General features: G+C 38.1%; 1 long non-coding RNA gene across 1 annotated transcript; it reads left to right on the top strand.

Moving 5' to 3' along the window:
• The first annotated feature begins 84 nt into the window (after positions 1 to 84).
• LOC127529035 (uncharacterized) lies at positions 85 to 4,109 on the top strand. The gene is made up of 3 exons (XR_007935689.1): positions 85 to 172; positions 2,517 to 2,629; positions 3,946 to 4,109. It is a non-coding gene; the product is annotated as an uncharacterized LOC127529035 (long non-coding RNA).
• The last annotated feature ends 10,825 nt before the right edge of the window (positions 4,110 to 14,934 follow it).

The raw sequence follows: 14,934 nt of genomic DNA, 5'->3' as shown, positions 1-14,934 counted from the left end.
GTGAGCTAGCAGTTTGTGAGTTCTCCAAACTACAATTCCCGGCAACCCTCACTCTCGCAGCAACTATGAGATAGCTGCACAACACAACAGGTTAGGCGCATGAGCCCTCCAGTATAGCAAGGAAGCCAAAGAAGCTTGCCGAGAAAACTCTAATGTAAAATAAGAGACAGAGGTAACATACTTTAGTGAGCAAAACGTACAGTCTTTTCCGCTTTGCTACAATTTAATTCGTACAATGTGCATGTAAATGCTAATGTTTCTTTCTGTGACCTTGCAGAAAATTCGTGTTTTCACACGTATAAAACTTGACATGAAGCTTGCCATCAACTATTATATATATATTCCCATAGACATATCTCATATAATTAGTATATATAACCTTTAAAAACCATGGTTAAAATAGATCTGACAAACCACTTAACGAATACGAAATAAAATTTGATAGAATTTAAGAGAAGGAATAAAACTGGCTGTTTATATAACCCAGGGCAGAGTAATAACTATTAGACCTTTATAAATTAATCAAATATATATACCTTTAATAATTTTTACAGATTTCAGACAGATACTGTTTAAAGTCGCCAAAAATATATAGTCTTATCTTAAAAACCACAATATTTATGAGAAAGTTTAGTAAACTTTTGTTCCAATAACAGAACAGAAAAAGTTTTACATATACATCCTCTGAGCACAAGTGGAACTTCCCTCCTGAAGAGATTAAGAGACCACCTCGGTCAAGCCTGATTATTGACTTGAGACAATAGACTTCTCCTTTGGGGGACAATGGGGGGAAGCTTTTCTACAGGAACGCCAACCTGTGCAAAGAATCTCTTTACACTACAATGATTATGCATGTTGCGTTAAACGCAGCTTTGGATACAAAAGCCATTATAATTCTAACAAAAGCTTCAAAATACAGCTGTACTTTTTCAGGAATATTTCAAAGAGATTTACTTACTTCTTACCTAATCTTTTTCAATATGTGACAATATTCTATCATTACCTTTTATATTCAATAAAGGTTTCCTTATAGTTCAGTAATGGAACCAATTTTATTTTGGTATATTTCCATTAAAGTTTATCACATAGACATGTTCATCTATTCATTTTATGAACCATCTTACACCAACACAGTTAAATAGAATCATATAACCCATGTTGTGAGCAAGGCTGGAACTAAAACTACAGGAGATTCCAATCATTCATGGAGTACCACTACATGTAGCTCAAGGGCCCAATGGAGTAGAATCTCTTCTAGCAGTAACAGTATTTGAACCAGCATCCTTCCAGATAGCAGTGCAGATCCTTAGCCTGAGAGCCACCACTCCATAGCTTTGAAAGACCAAGTAATTAAGTTACACATGACAGTATTATACATATGTTTGTCCTCAGGAAAATCATAATCTTAACAACAAATAATTACACATTTTTAGAATCATATTTGCATGTATTACAATAGTAGGATGCATAAACCAAGACCTCAATAATGTTAGAGCAAAAAAAAAAAAAAAAAACAAAAAAAAAAACAATGTACCCTTCACAGAGTAATCTCTTTTCCAGGTAAGCAGAAGTAGTACTGTTCATTCCACTAATAATGTGCACACTGCAGCAAAATTGAAACATGTCTAGGTTTAAACACACATTTACAGATATATTACAACAGCTTTTATATTAGACACATGCATCATTATAGCTGCTGCACATTCATATTCAGACCTGAATATGTGAAAAACAGCCTTGGCCACTCTTGGATTAAAGTACAACAAAGTGTTTTTCAGTTACTTGAATCTATATCAAGTATTTATGGCTTTGGTGTTTACATGGCAGAGCGAACAGCTAAAGAAATTAAAGGTACATTTTGTGTAAAGACACAATAGCTTTAAGTTCTTAGGGGTCCCTAAATATCACCCATCTTGGTAATAAAGGCTCCATAGTACCTTCACTTTTTAAAAATTAAGTTAACTGCTTATATTTGCTATCTTCTACAGATGAAAAATACAGTGTATTCTATCTACCTGCATCACAGTCTGATATGAAAACTACACTATGAAAGACCAGTGGGCCCTGACACAGGCTTTAAAACAGTACAGTTCATGATTTGAGACAAGCACCCATCCGTATCATTGATTTATGACAACTGATTTTTGATGTATGCCCGTTCTATAACCTCAGACACCACACACCCTAACAACTAATTGATCACCTCCCATGCTGTTAAGCAAGCAAAATCATAGTGTTTAATACCTTAATTACCCAAAGGTAATTAAACTGTTAACTTGCTTGACCTTTGACCAAGACTCTATTATTGGCATTTCCATGGCTTCTGTAGTTCAGGTATTTGTATTTTCTGCTTATTACCTTTTCACTCTGGTATATGTTGCATGTTTATAGATAATATTTTGTTTTAATTTAGTAAAGTTGCATATTTATTTACATTGTCTATTACAATTTAAGTAATTAGACACACTCAAAAGATATAAGTTAAACCATATTGAAATACTCTCATTTTTCTACAGGTATGAAAAATTAAGTCTGTCATCTGATCTCAACTGCACTCCCTCACCACCAATCCTGCTTTACACTAAGGATTGTAGTACCCTAAGCACATGGTTATGAATATCATATGCAAGTAAAGGCTAAACATTATCTGATAATAAATTGCATTGAATATTTTCAAATAATTGCTGCACTTATATTCCTGTTACAGTTTCTACCTTGTTGGTCACTAATGATTTGGTGTGGGCATTGAGTGAATTCAGTAGTGGGGGGTCTGAACATCATCAACTACCAAAACGAGCAAACAGGTTATGGTCAAATAATATGGAAAAAAATAGGAATAACCAATAAAAAGTACAAAAACAAAATGATATAAGCAATTTGTGTGCGGTCTGCCAGCAGAATTACTGTTGGAGGCAGAAATATTTTCCACAGAGCTCTCAGTTGCTGAAACGAGCTACCTGTCAACCTAACAGACTTTAGAATTTAAATCATTCTGCACTTCCATTAGAACTACTGGACTGGCACTTTATACTGCTTTTAAATTATTGTGTAAGTCCAAGTGATTTCATGTTTCTAAAGCTTTCCTGTTCTTTTTCTCTTTTTTTCTCTGCTCTGTGGTATAGCTTGGTGTGACTACTCTTTTGACCAAGTTATCCCTGATTTCAAAATGAGATATTGCAGTGGCTAAGAGACATCAACATTAGTTTCCACTATATATACTGTTGAATATCCAAGTAGGTAGTGTTAGTGGCTTCACTATCAAGAACCATGTACCCAAAATTTGTATTTTCTGTGCTTTCCTGTCTTCCATTTGAGTTGTCCTTTACTAAAACAAGAAAAGAATGTCAGAGGGAGAAGTTTTGGCTGCTTAACCTTCATTAAGTTACAGATATTTGTATGTACATGATTTGTGTTGTAATTTGTGGTATTTTGTGTTTTATTCTAACTACAATGACATGGAAAAGCTTGGGTACCCTTGCTTAAAATATCTGTCACTGTGTATAGTTAAGTGAACAGAAGATGAACTGATCACCAAAAGGCATAAAGTTAAAGATGGCACATTTCTTTAATATTTTAAGAGAGATTACATTTTTATTTCCATCATTCACAGGTACAAAATACCAAAAAATGATTTGGCCCTAAAGCAAAAGTTTGGGCAACTGACAAGTATCACAGCTTGTAAACGTTTTTTGTAGCCAACTAAGGGCATTAATTGGGGTATTTTCTCCTATTCGTCCTTGCAAAAGGCTTCTACTTCTGCAAGATTTTTAGGCCATCTTGCATGCACTGCTCTTTTGAGATCCATCCAAAAATTTTCAGTTATGTTTAGGTCGGGGGAGTGTGAGGGCCATGGCAAACCATCAACTTTTGAGAAGTGTTTCAGATCATTATCTTGTAGTAGGACCCATCCTCTTTTTAACCTGAACCTTTTTTTTTTTTTTGCAGAGAGTGTGACGTTTGCATCCAGAAATTGCTGGAATTTATTTGAATCCATTCTTCCTTCTACCAATGACACATTCCCTGCTCCACTAGTTGAAACACAAGCCCAAAACATGATTGATGGACCCCCATGCTTAATATTAATAGTTGGGGAAGTGAAATTCAGCACCCTTTTTTCTCCAAACCTTTGCACTTTGTGGCCAAAAAGTTCAATGTTGACTTCAGCAGTCCACAGGAATGTTTAAAAAATGCATCAGGCTTATGTAGATGTTCATTTGTAAACTTCAAGCTCTGAATTTTGTGGTGAGGACACAGGAAATGTTTTCTTCTGCTGACTCTTCAATGAAGATCATATTTTTTCAGGTGTTGCTGCACAGTAGAACAGTGCGCCACCACTCCAGAGCCTGCTAAATCTTCCTCAAGGTCTTTTGCAGTCAAATAGGTGCTTTTATTTGCCTTTCTAGCAATCCTACAAGCAGCTCTTTCAGAAAGTTTTCTTGGTTATCCAGACCTCAACTTGACCTCCACCATTCCTTTTAACTGCCATTTCTTAATAACACAAGGGGGCTCCGCCCCCTGCTCGCTTCGCTCACCTACCCCCGGCATTGGGTAAAATTTGCATCGCTTCTCCGTGATCATCAATATACACCTGACCGAATTGTGTATTCTTTGAAATTTAACTTGTTGTTGTTTTAACTGTTCCGGGACTACAGATTCTCATAGCGTATGGTCCATTATTGTGTAAATCCACGTTTTGTGCTTTGAATGATGCAAATGCGAAAAGACTTTGTTGTTTACTCTTTACCTTTTATTTCGGACCTCGATTTGTCCTGCTATTTTTTCAATCACCCCTGTCTCTGATGATTAATCACCTTTTGTTTGCGGTAATGCGATCATTTCTATCTGTTCTTTGATACTGTAGCGACTGATATGATAAAATGTCACAAAAGTTTTACTTGAACAATCGCCGACTTCCTAACTCCAAACACAACTTTCTAGCACCCTCTCCACAATCCCAAGCAGCACATTACTCCTCACTTCACTCCGCAGTAGTGCCACCCACAATATGGCGGTGACGCCTGCGCCTTTCGTACCATCTTTGTGGACCTGTGGGGCCACCGTAGCCTCTTCCGTTTGAATCCGGGCTGCAGCGCAGAATCCTCTTTTTGGCGTGGCTGTGTCAGTAGTCGTTAGCTATGGGTGACTTGTTGCTTCATTTCTCATTCACGTCCGTTGAGCTGTTTCGTTTCTGGGCCGTGAGTCCTTCGTTCGCGGTGGATACGACTTCGATTGCGGTTTATGAGACGTGCGCTGTACGCGCCTGCGCAGTACGTCTCATGGTCCCATCGCCGTGTACCTGCGTCCATGCCATCCGGTTTAGTTAGTAAACCTGCGTCCATGCCATCCGGTTTACCATTCTCGGTTAGTAATATGGATTACGAACTTAGGAAAAAGCTACCTGAAATGCTTTGCTGTCTTCTTGTAGCCTTCTCCTGCTTTGTGAGCATCAATTATTTTATTTTTCAGAGTGTTAGGCAGCTGTTTGAGGAACCCATGGCTGCTGATCGTTGGGAAAGGCTTGAGGAGTCCAAGAATTTATACAGCTCTGCAATTTGCCTCACTTGGGGTTTCCTAACAACGACTGTGAACAAGCCATAGTCCTAAAGAGCTAATTAAGATTTGAGACCTTGATAAATGTTATCTGAGACCTTAAATATCTTTATGCCCAAACTTTTGCATGATGCTACTTTCTTTTTTTCACTGTACAATTGTACAAAACAAAAGCAATACACTATAGTATCTTATATAAAATACTGAAAAGAAATATGTCATCGCTAACTTTATGCCCTTTGGTGATCAGTTCATCTATTCCTCATTTAACTATTCACAGTAATAGACATTTTAAGCAAGAGTGCCCAAACTTTTGCATGCCACTGTATATTAAATTTGCAAGTGTACCTGTTATGAGTATCTGCATGTTCATGCTCCATCATGAACTTGTGTTGCCTCCTGCTTTGCATCCTATGTTCCCAAGAATGGGTTAAGCTCTTTGTCACCCTGTAATACCAAAGGTAAATAATATGAAAAGATATTTGTGTAAGCGAACAAGGCCTCTGAGCTGGTCAGTGGAAAGTGCAGTAAAACTGAATTCTCAGATTCATCCAGAATGTTAACGTACTGTATATAGTGTAGCTGAAAGTGGTTTAGGGTGGCATGGTGGCGCAGTGGGTAGCGTTGCTGCCTTGCAGTTAGGAGCCCCGGGTTCTCTTTCCGGGTCCTCCCTGCGTGGAGTTTGCATGTTCTCCCCATGTCGGCGTGGGTTTCCTCCGGGTACTCCGGTTTCCTCCCACAGCCCAAAGACATGCAGGTTAAGTGCATTGGCGATTCTAAATTGTCCTTGGTGTGTGTGTGTGCGTGTGTGTGTGTGTGTGGGCTGGCGCCCTGCCTGGGGTTTGTTTCCTGCCTTGCGCCCTGTGTTGGCTGGGATTGGTTCCAGCAGACCCCCGTGACCCTTTAGTTAGGATATAGCGGGTTGGATAATGGATGGATGGATGAAAGTGGTTTAGAAATAGTAAAAGAAAAATAAATAAAGGATGGAAAGGAAGAATATCTACCAGAAGTGAAAATAAATTAAACTACAAGTGAATGAAGGTAACTTGTAAGTCCCTGATAGTCACAATGGCAGAAGTTAGATTCTGATTTGATAACAATATGATTTGTTCAAATGGCTAGAGAGGAGAGGAAAACAAAAGCTTAAGTCATTGTGCATGCTACATACAGTAAACTTCTAGCAGTTTCAATTATGAAAAAATGCCAAGCCTGACCTGACCATTCAATAGTACTTAAATATGATGCCATTATTCATGATTGTGTACATTCGATGACAAAATCATAGTAGATTTAATACTGTGGGTTAAAAGCAGCTCGGGTGGCAGTGGTTCAGAGTGCCACCACGGGATACTGACAATGTAAAATCAAAGACAAAAGATGTGATTAGTAAATGGAAAAATATATGGGATTAATTTGGATGATATAATAGTTGCACCCACTATTGAATGTAAAATTTGTTGTATCAAAAATATTATTAAGTCTCTGTTATAAAATAGCTAATTTTTAAAGGGAGTTACTGGGATTTTATTTAGAAACTAGGGTTTTTTTCCCCCTGCTTGCTTCGCTCATCCAAAGTGTGCGCCGCACCAGCTACTTCACGTCTCTGCCTCCTGCGTTGTGAAGAGGGGGGCTGAATGCACGCTAAGTAGATGCGGTTGCTCCTCCGAAACCCCCTCTTAAACGGTGATACAATGGGAAACAAATAAAAAATTTTTTTACCTCCTCTATGCTTGATCATCTGGCTTGCTGCTGCTAGTGCTGTGCTGCGTGATCTGCATGTTGCGCAGCGCTTCGAACATTTAAAAGCCTGTACAGCAGCTGTCCTTTTGTCTCACTGCCATGTCTTGTAGGACATTAAAGTGTCTCTGAGAAAATCACGTCTCGACCCAAGATTTCTTTTTATAATAATAGAGAGATATTGGGGCTGAAATAGTTAAATTTAGAGAATATAGAAAATGACACACAGTATATTATAAGCACTTAATTCTACCAAATTCCTATATCATGTCTCTGAACAAAGATAAAGATGGATTTCTAAATGGTAAAATGTAATACTTAACATTTATGTCAGAAAGGCAAACTATGAAGTCATTCTCTCCTGGGCAGAATGGTTTGTAAGTAAGTGTTGTGTTCTTTTTTAGTAATCTATACAGAAAACGTTTTTTTTTTTTTTAATATATGGAGATTTTATCTTAATGCAATGCCAGACATTACCTTTGACACACTTGTAAGGGACTCTAGAAGTATCATCTAGATAAAGATACTAGCAGATTGAAAAGACATCAGCATCATTTTCTTCAATATTCTCAATGGAAGCAGAAAAGTCCAATAGATTACTTACTGAAGAGCTGGTAACTGGAAAGCTTTGATGAGTGCTTGACAATTCTAATACATACCCCTGAAATACTGTAGATCTGCTCCTTGTGCAGGAAGTAACCATTGAGTGGAGACTGAAAAGAGGCTCCCTGTCTTAATTAACTGATTGTGGAATTGTAAGGCTAGGCCAGTTTGGGGTAAAGAATCCTTGGCAGGTATGTAACATTGGAGAAAGAGAGAGAGACAAAGAGATGCATCTTTTGAAAGATCGGAGAGGTGAAAAATAGAGAGACTAGTCCCTCAAATCAAAGCCTATGAAAATTTAACTTCATGGGTCTGAGTTTTTATTGTTGTTGTTTGTTTTTGTAATGATAAAAATGATAAAGAATTACATCCTTTGCACAGGAACACAACAATATAATCCACTTTCTTTGTATAACATTAGTCTTGTCAACACTGTATATTGTTATAATAATCATTACACTTTATAAATAAAATGTAGCTTTTTATTTTGTATTTTACTTGTTTTTGTCCTGAAGACTAGATGTGCCTCTCAGGTTGGAAAATATTTTTACAATTGCAGGCATGTTGGAAACTTGCTATTTATCAAAGGAAATGTTTAAGTCTGAGGTTAGCTGAGGGCACCATGTTATTTACTTGTTCTCATGGTCAGTTCTTTTGGTCAGCATAATCTCTTGATTAATGTAATAACTTGTATAACCCTGGACTTGACATTATTCCAGAATATTGCTAATGGAAAAACATCTGCATGTGTCATCTGTAAAAGAAATACTGATAGTATAATGCCTGGACAACAAGCAAGGACAACAAAAAGAGACTCTCATGCTGTGAGGAACTCATCTTGCATTGCATTTATTCTGCTGGCTTTATCTATAATTGCTGGTTTTATATCCTGCTCAAAAATTAAGGGAACACTTAATCATCACAGTCTAACACCAAGTCAATTAAGCATCAGGAATATCATTCTGTCTAGTTAGGAAACATAAGCGATTGTGAATCAACTTCACCTGCTTTGGTTGAAATGAAAATGACAACAAATGCACTGGGGAGGCAATAGCAAGACAGTCTCCAAAGATGGAATGGTTTTGCAGTTAGTGGCCACAGACAATCTCTTTTTATCCTTTCTGAGTGATTCTTCTCTAGTTTTGCATTTTGTTAGTGTTCTTGTCACTACTGGTAGCATGAGGCAGTACCTGCAGCCAATTTAGAATGTACAGGTAGTCCAGATCCTCCAGGATGGCACATCCATTCATGCTGTCTCAAGAAGGTTAGCTGTGTCTCCCAGCACATTCTCACAAGCATGGTGGAGATACCAGAAGACAGGCCATTACAAGAGGAGCAGTAGACAGGGCCGTAGAAGGGCATCAACCCAGCAGTAGGACTGATATCTGTTCTTTTGTGCAGGGAGGAACACTGCTAGAGCCCTACAAAATGACCTCCTGCTGGCTGCTGGTGTATATGTTTCTAACCAAACTGTCAGAAACAGACTCCATGAGCCCATCTCCATGCAGCTTGATTAGCATTCGCCAGAGAATAGCACAGTTGGCAACTCTGCCATTAGCACCCAGTTCTCTTCACAGATGAGAGTAGGTTCACACTGAGCACATGTGGCAGACTTGAAAGAGTCTGAAGACTTTGAACTTTATGCTGCCTGCAACATCATCCAGCAGGGCCAGTTTGTCAGTGATGGTCTGGACAGGCATACTTTGGAGGGTCTCACAGACCTCCATGTGCTATGCAACGGCATCTTGACTGCTGTTAAATGCCAGGATGAAATCCTCAGAACCACTGTCAGACCCTACGCTGGTGCAGTGGACCCTGGGCTCCTCCTAGTGCAGGACAATGCCCGGCCTCATGTGGCCAGAGTGTCTTGGCAGGTCCTAGATGACAAAGCCATTGGTGCTATTGACTGGCCCACACGTTCCTCTGACCTGAAGCCAACCGCAAACCTCTGGGACGTAATGTACAGGTGCATCTGTCGTCGCCAAGCAGCGCCACAGACAATCCAGGAGCTCACTGATGCCCTGATCTAGTTCTGGGAGGAGATCCACCAGGACACCATCCGCTGTCTCATCAGGAGCATGCCCAGACATTGTCAGAAGTGCATACAAGCATGTGGGGGCCATACATACTACTGAGTCACATTATGAGTTGCCGTGATGAAATTCACACAAGTTGGATCAGCCTGTGATTTCCGGTTTTGACTGATTGTTGGTGTGATGTTGAATCCAGCCCTCAATGGGTTGGTGATTTTGGTACATCATTTTGTTCTCAGCTAATTACACATTATTACTCAGTAAGGATTTTCCATTTGAATATTTTGAGTATTTCGAATATTTGAAGATCCGAGGTATGATTTAAGGGTTCCCTTAATTTTTTTGAGCAGTGTATATTACATTTGCTTTTTAAATGTAATTCTTACATGTTCTCTGAAAATTTTGATTAGCAGTGGGTAGCATTTAGCATGTTGATAGAAATGTGTGGAAGCTACGAAGAAGAACAGAATAAGAAATAAGACAATCAGAGGTGCAATAAAATTAGGAGAGATATCGGAGAAAATACACAACAATAGACTGAAGTGCTATGAAACTGGGATGAGGAAAGACATTGAATATGTGGACAAAAGGTTGATGTGAATGGAAGTACAGAGGAAGAGAAAGTGAGGGAGATAAAAGAGGAGGTGGATTGATAGAGTAAACAAAGACTAGAAGGAAATGTGTCTGTCTGGGGAAGAGGTGCAGGACTGAGCTATATGGAGAAGGTTGGTCAAACGCATCAACCTCACATAGAAGAGGGAAAAGATGAAGAAAAAGAAGAAGCAGAATTTAGGGCTCTTTAAACAGATTTTGTGGATTTTTCTTCTATCTTTAAAACATATCTCTGCCACAATAGTTGAAACTCTTACCTTAAAACTCACCAGGAAGAAAAAAGTTAGAAAGGTATTTCATTCCTAAATCCTATCTTTCATTTAAGGTTACCCAGAAATTTGTGCTGTTTAACATTTTATTTTCCTACAGGCCTTCTGCTGTGTTATGAAAAGTTGAAAGATACTGAATATTATTGTTGTATATTGATCCTGAACATGAGGATAGTGTAAACTGTTGACAGGTACATTTTTATAAAGTTGGGGCACAAACAGCTTCAGTGATTTGCTCAGAGCCCTACAATAACCCATCAGTTTTATTGTTTTGTAATTCCTTAGGAACTGCACACTGAATAAAACACTACACTTGCAGCTATTTGCAGTATTTTGTGTATTTTTACATTTTACATTTTTTAAAATTCTTATTAAAGAATCAGTGACTTAGGTGCAGTTACAGTAGGGATGCAAAAATGCAGATTTCTGGAAATATCATTTTCCTAATAAAACAAATTAATCAATTAATATTTGTCATCCACTAGTCTTATTTTGAGTAATACAACTAATGTTCAAAGTCAGTGCTTCTAGTCTAGTAAACAGTTTATCTTTGGACTTTAAACAACATTGTTCATAGATTCAAATGGTCACATTGTAATATATAGGCTTAAAAAAATAAGATGTAAAATATAATTTAAAACACTTTGCTAGCATCTTTAATTTGGACAGGATGTAGCCAATTTATTAAGAAGTCACTTCCTAATTATATATAAATCATGAGATATCAATTCAGATTTTCCATCCATTAAAATAGATTAAAAAATCATTATAGTTTATAAGTAATATTTAAATGTGCTGCCTGGATAAAAAATGGATTGTGATCATTTTCATGTGTTTCTTTTTTTTTTGCTTTACACACTAAATTAGCAGTATCCTGGTGACTGATAAAAGGAGGCAGCTTTTTATCTTCAGTGATATTTACTTTCAGGTTGCTCTTCCTCTAAAGCAGAGATTTCAACATTGGCAGCTTGCCTCGCCACAAACACCATAAACTATCCATGCTGTGGATAAGAGGGGTTAAAAGGATTTACTGAGAGTGACTTCTCAGAATACATAGCATCAATTACTCTCTTTAGAAAATATTGACAACTTGCTAAAGAGGCACCAGCAAAGCAAAACCTATTACGTAATTAAGGACAAGAGGACAAATTAATGCTGCAGATCGTTAGAGAAATTACAAGGAATGAAACAGCCCTCATCACAATTAAAAACAAGTTAAACAATTACAAGACAAATCCTGACATCTAAAGTCCAAAACAAGATCCCAAGCAATGTCTTACCAGAATTAGACAAAATGATAGAAAAACTCAGTAACAAATAGAAAGATAGTCCTAGCCTAATCTTGATAATACTTCTACACCGGGTAAAATCCCAAAACTAAACTAAATCCTCCTTCAAAACTACAATTTCACAATAAAAAAACACTGTAGAAATTACCTTTCAAAGAACTGCTCAAACCTGAAGACTCACACCTACAAAAATTAAACAAAGAAGACGGCAATGCTGTAGCCAAAAGATGAGCCCAGAAGGACCCTTAAACACAATAGTCTCCGATGACAGCCATAACAGTTGCACACCTGAGTAAATGGGGCCCACCCCTCGGGCTCAGTTAAAAGCAAGAAGGGAAAACAAATAAAAAAAAAATAGCAAGGTAACTAATAAGAAGTCAAGCAAAATGACACCTTTTATTGGCTAACTGAACAGATTACAACATGCAAGCTTTTGAGGCCTGAAGAAAGCGCCTTAGCTGCATTGAAAGCTTGCATATTGTGATCTGTTCAGTTAGCCAATAAAAGGTGTCATTATGCTTGACTTCTCATTGCATCCATAATAGCTAACACAGTATAACACCCTACTAGAAGGGAACTAATAGAAAGCTATGAACAAAACTAAAACCAATAACTGATGGAGACTATAATTTAGTAAAAAAAAAGGAAAAAAAAAATAAAAATATATAATGAAAATAAAGCAAGGGCCACAGCCCCAGTGAAACAGTGACAAACCACTTAACAGTGGCCAAGTTAGTACAACTTGTTAAGGCCTCATACTTTGTCAGCTATTAGCACATAATCACTGACTCCATTAAACACCAAGTCTGTAGGAAGCTTTAAAGTAATATTAGTATTAGTATTGATATATACAGTACTCTGTGTTTAATCGTGCATCACCAACCCATTGATTCGTGGCATATATCTAGAACTCTGTGTGAAAGTACTCAACTCACACTGGCAAATTTTCTCATTTAGAAAAATAAACCATTAAGCAAGTTAAGCATTTTATACTACATATTAGAAGATTATTCTGTTACTAGTTTACAACTAGCAGATACATCCATCCATCATGGGTCATTCCATGTCAAATCAACGAATGGCCCACGCACTATGGACTTGAAAAATGACCAGGTGTGCCCATGTTAGACAGAAGATGCCCTGTAATTTTTTTTTTTTTATGTAAGATGAATACTTTCCAAGATACGGCCTGTTTACTGAGGAGAAGGGGGGTTGATTTTATCTCGTCTCATTTTTTCATCAAATTTCACAAATCCATAGCTCAAGAACTAAGCCACCGAGCAGACTCAGACTTTGCACACTAGTACATTAATTGGTATAGTACAGTATGTGATGAAATTTAGTTCAGATGACCCTACATGGTCAAAGCAGCCCCTTGATATTGTCCAAAATTTAATTTGAGCTTTTGGCCTAGCTATGTTTCAACACAGACTTTTGATTTTTTTTTTCTTATTTAGATAACTATGCAGGTTATATACAGATACAGATTTATTTCAGTAATTCCATTCAAAAAGTGAAACTTGTATATTAGATGCATTCATTACACACAGACTGATGTATTTCAAATGTTTATTTCTTTTAATGTTGATGATTATAACTGACAACTAATGAAAGTCCCAAATTCAGTATCTTGGAAAATTAGAATATCAATTAAGACCAATGCAAAAAAAGGATTTTTAGAAATGTTGGCCAACTGAAAGGTATGAACATGAAAAGTATGAGCATGTATAGCACTCAATATTTAGTTGGGGCTCCTTTGGCCTGGATTACTGCAGCAATGCGGCGTGGCATGGAGTCGATCAGTCTGTGGCACTGCTCAGGTGTTATGAGAGCCCATGTTGCTCTGATAGTGGCCTTCAGCTCTTCTGAATTGTTGGGTCTGGCGTATTGCATCTTCCTCTTCACAATACCCCATAGATTTTCTATGGGGTTAAGGTCAGGTGAGTTTGCTGGCCAATCAAGAACAGGGATACCATGGTCGGTCCTGTTGGAAAATGAAATCTGAATCTCCATAAAGTTCGTCAGCAGCAGGAAGCATGAAGTGCTCTAAAACTTCCTGGTAGACGGCTGCATTGACCTTGGACCTCAGAAAACACAATGAACCAACACCAGCAGATGACATGGCACCCCAAACCATCACTGACTGTGGAAACTTTACACTGGACCTCACGCAATGTGGATTCTGTGCCTCTCCTCTCTTCCTCCAGACTCTGGGACCTTGATTTCCAAAGGAAATGCAAAATTTACTTTCATCAGAAAGCAGCAGTCCAGTCCTTTTTGTCTTTAGCCCAAGTGAGACGCTTCTGACGCTGTCTCTTGTTCAAGAGTGGCTTGACACAAGGAATGCGACAGCTGAAACCCATGTCTTACATATGTCTGTGCATGGTGGTTCTTGAAGCACTGACTCCAGCTGTAGTCCACTCTTTGTGAATCTCCCCCACATTTTTGAATGGGTTTTGTTTCACAATCCTCTCCAGGGTACAGTTATCCCTATTGCTTGTACACTTTTTTCTACCACATCTTGTCCTTCCCTTCGCCTCTCTAATAATGTGCTTGGACACAGAGCTCTGTGAACAGCCAGCCTCTTTAGCAATGACCTTTTGTGTCTTGCCCTCCTTGTGCAAGGTATCAATGGTCGTCTATTGGACAACTGTCAAGTCAGCAGTCTTCCCCATGATTGTGTAGCCTACATAATTAGACTGAGAGACCATTTAAAGGCTTTTGCAGGTGTTTTGAGTTAATTAGCTGATTAGAGTGTGGCACCAGGTGTCTTCAATATTGAACCTTTTCACAATATTCTAATTTTCCGAGATACTGAATTTGGGACTTTCATTAGTTGTC

Source organism: Erpetoichthys calabaricus, chromosome 8 (genome assembly GCF_900747795.2).
Source record: "Erpetoichthys calabaricus chromosome 8, fErpCal1.3, whole genome shotgun sequence".
Taxonomy (NCBI): domain Eukaryota; kingdom Metazoa; phylum Chordata; class Cladistia; order Polypteriformes; family Polypteridae; genus Erpetoichthys; species Erpetoichthys calabaricus.
The sequence above is the reverse complement of the archived record's forward strand: the minus strand, read 5'-3'. Positions and strand labels throughout refer to the sequence as shown.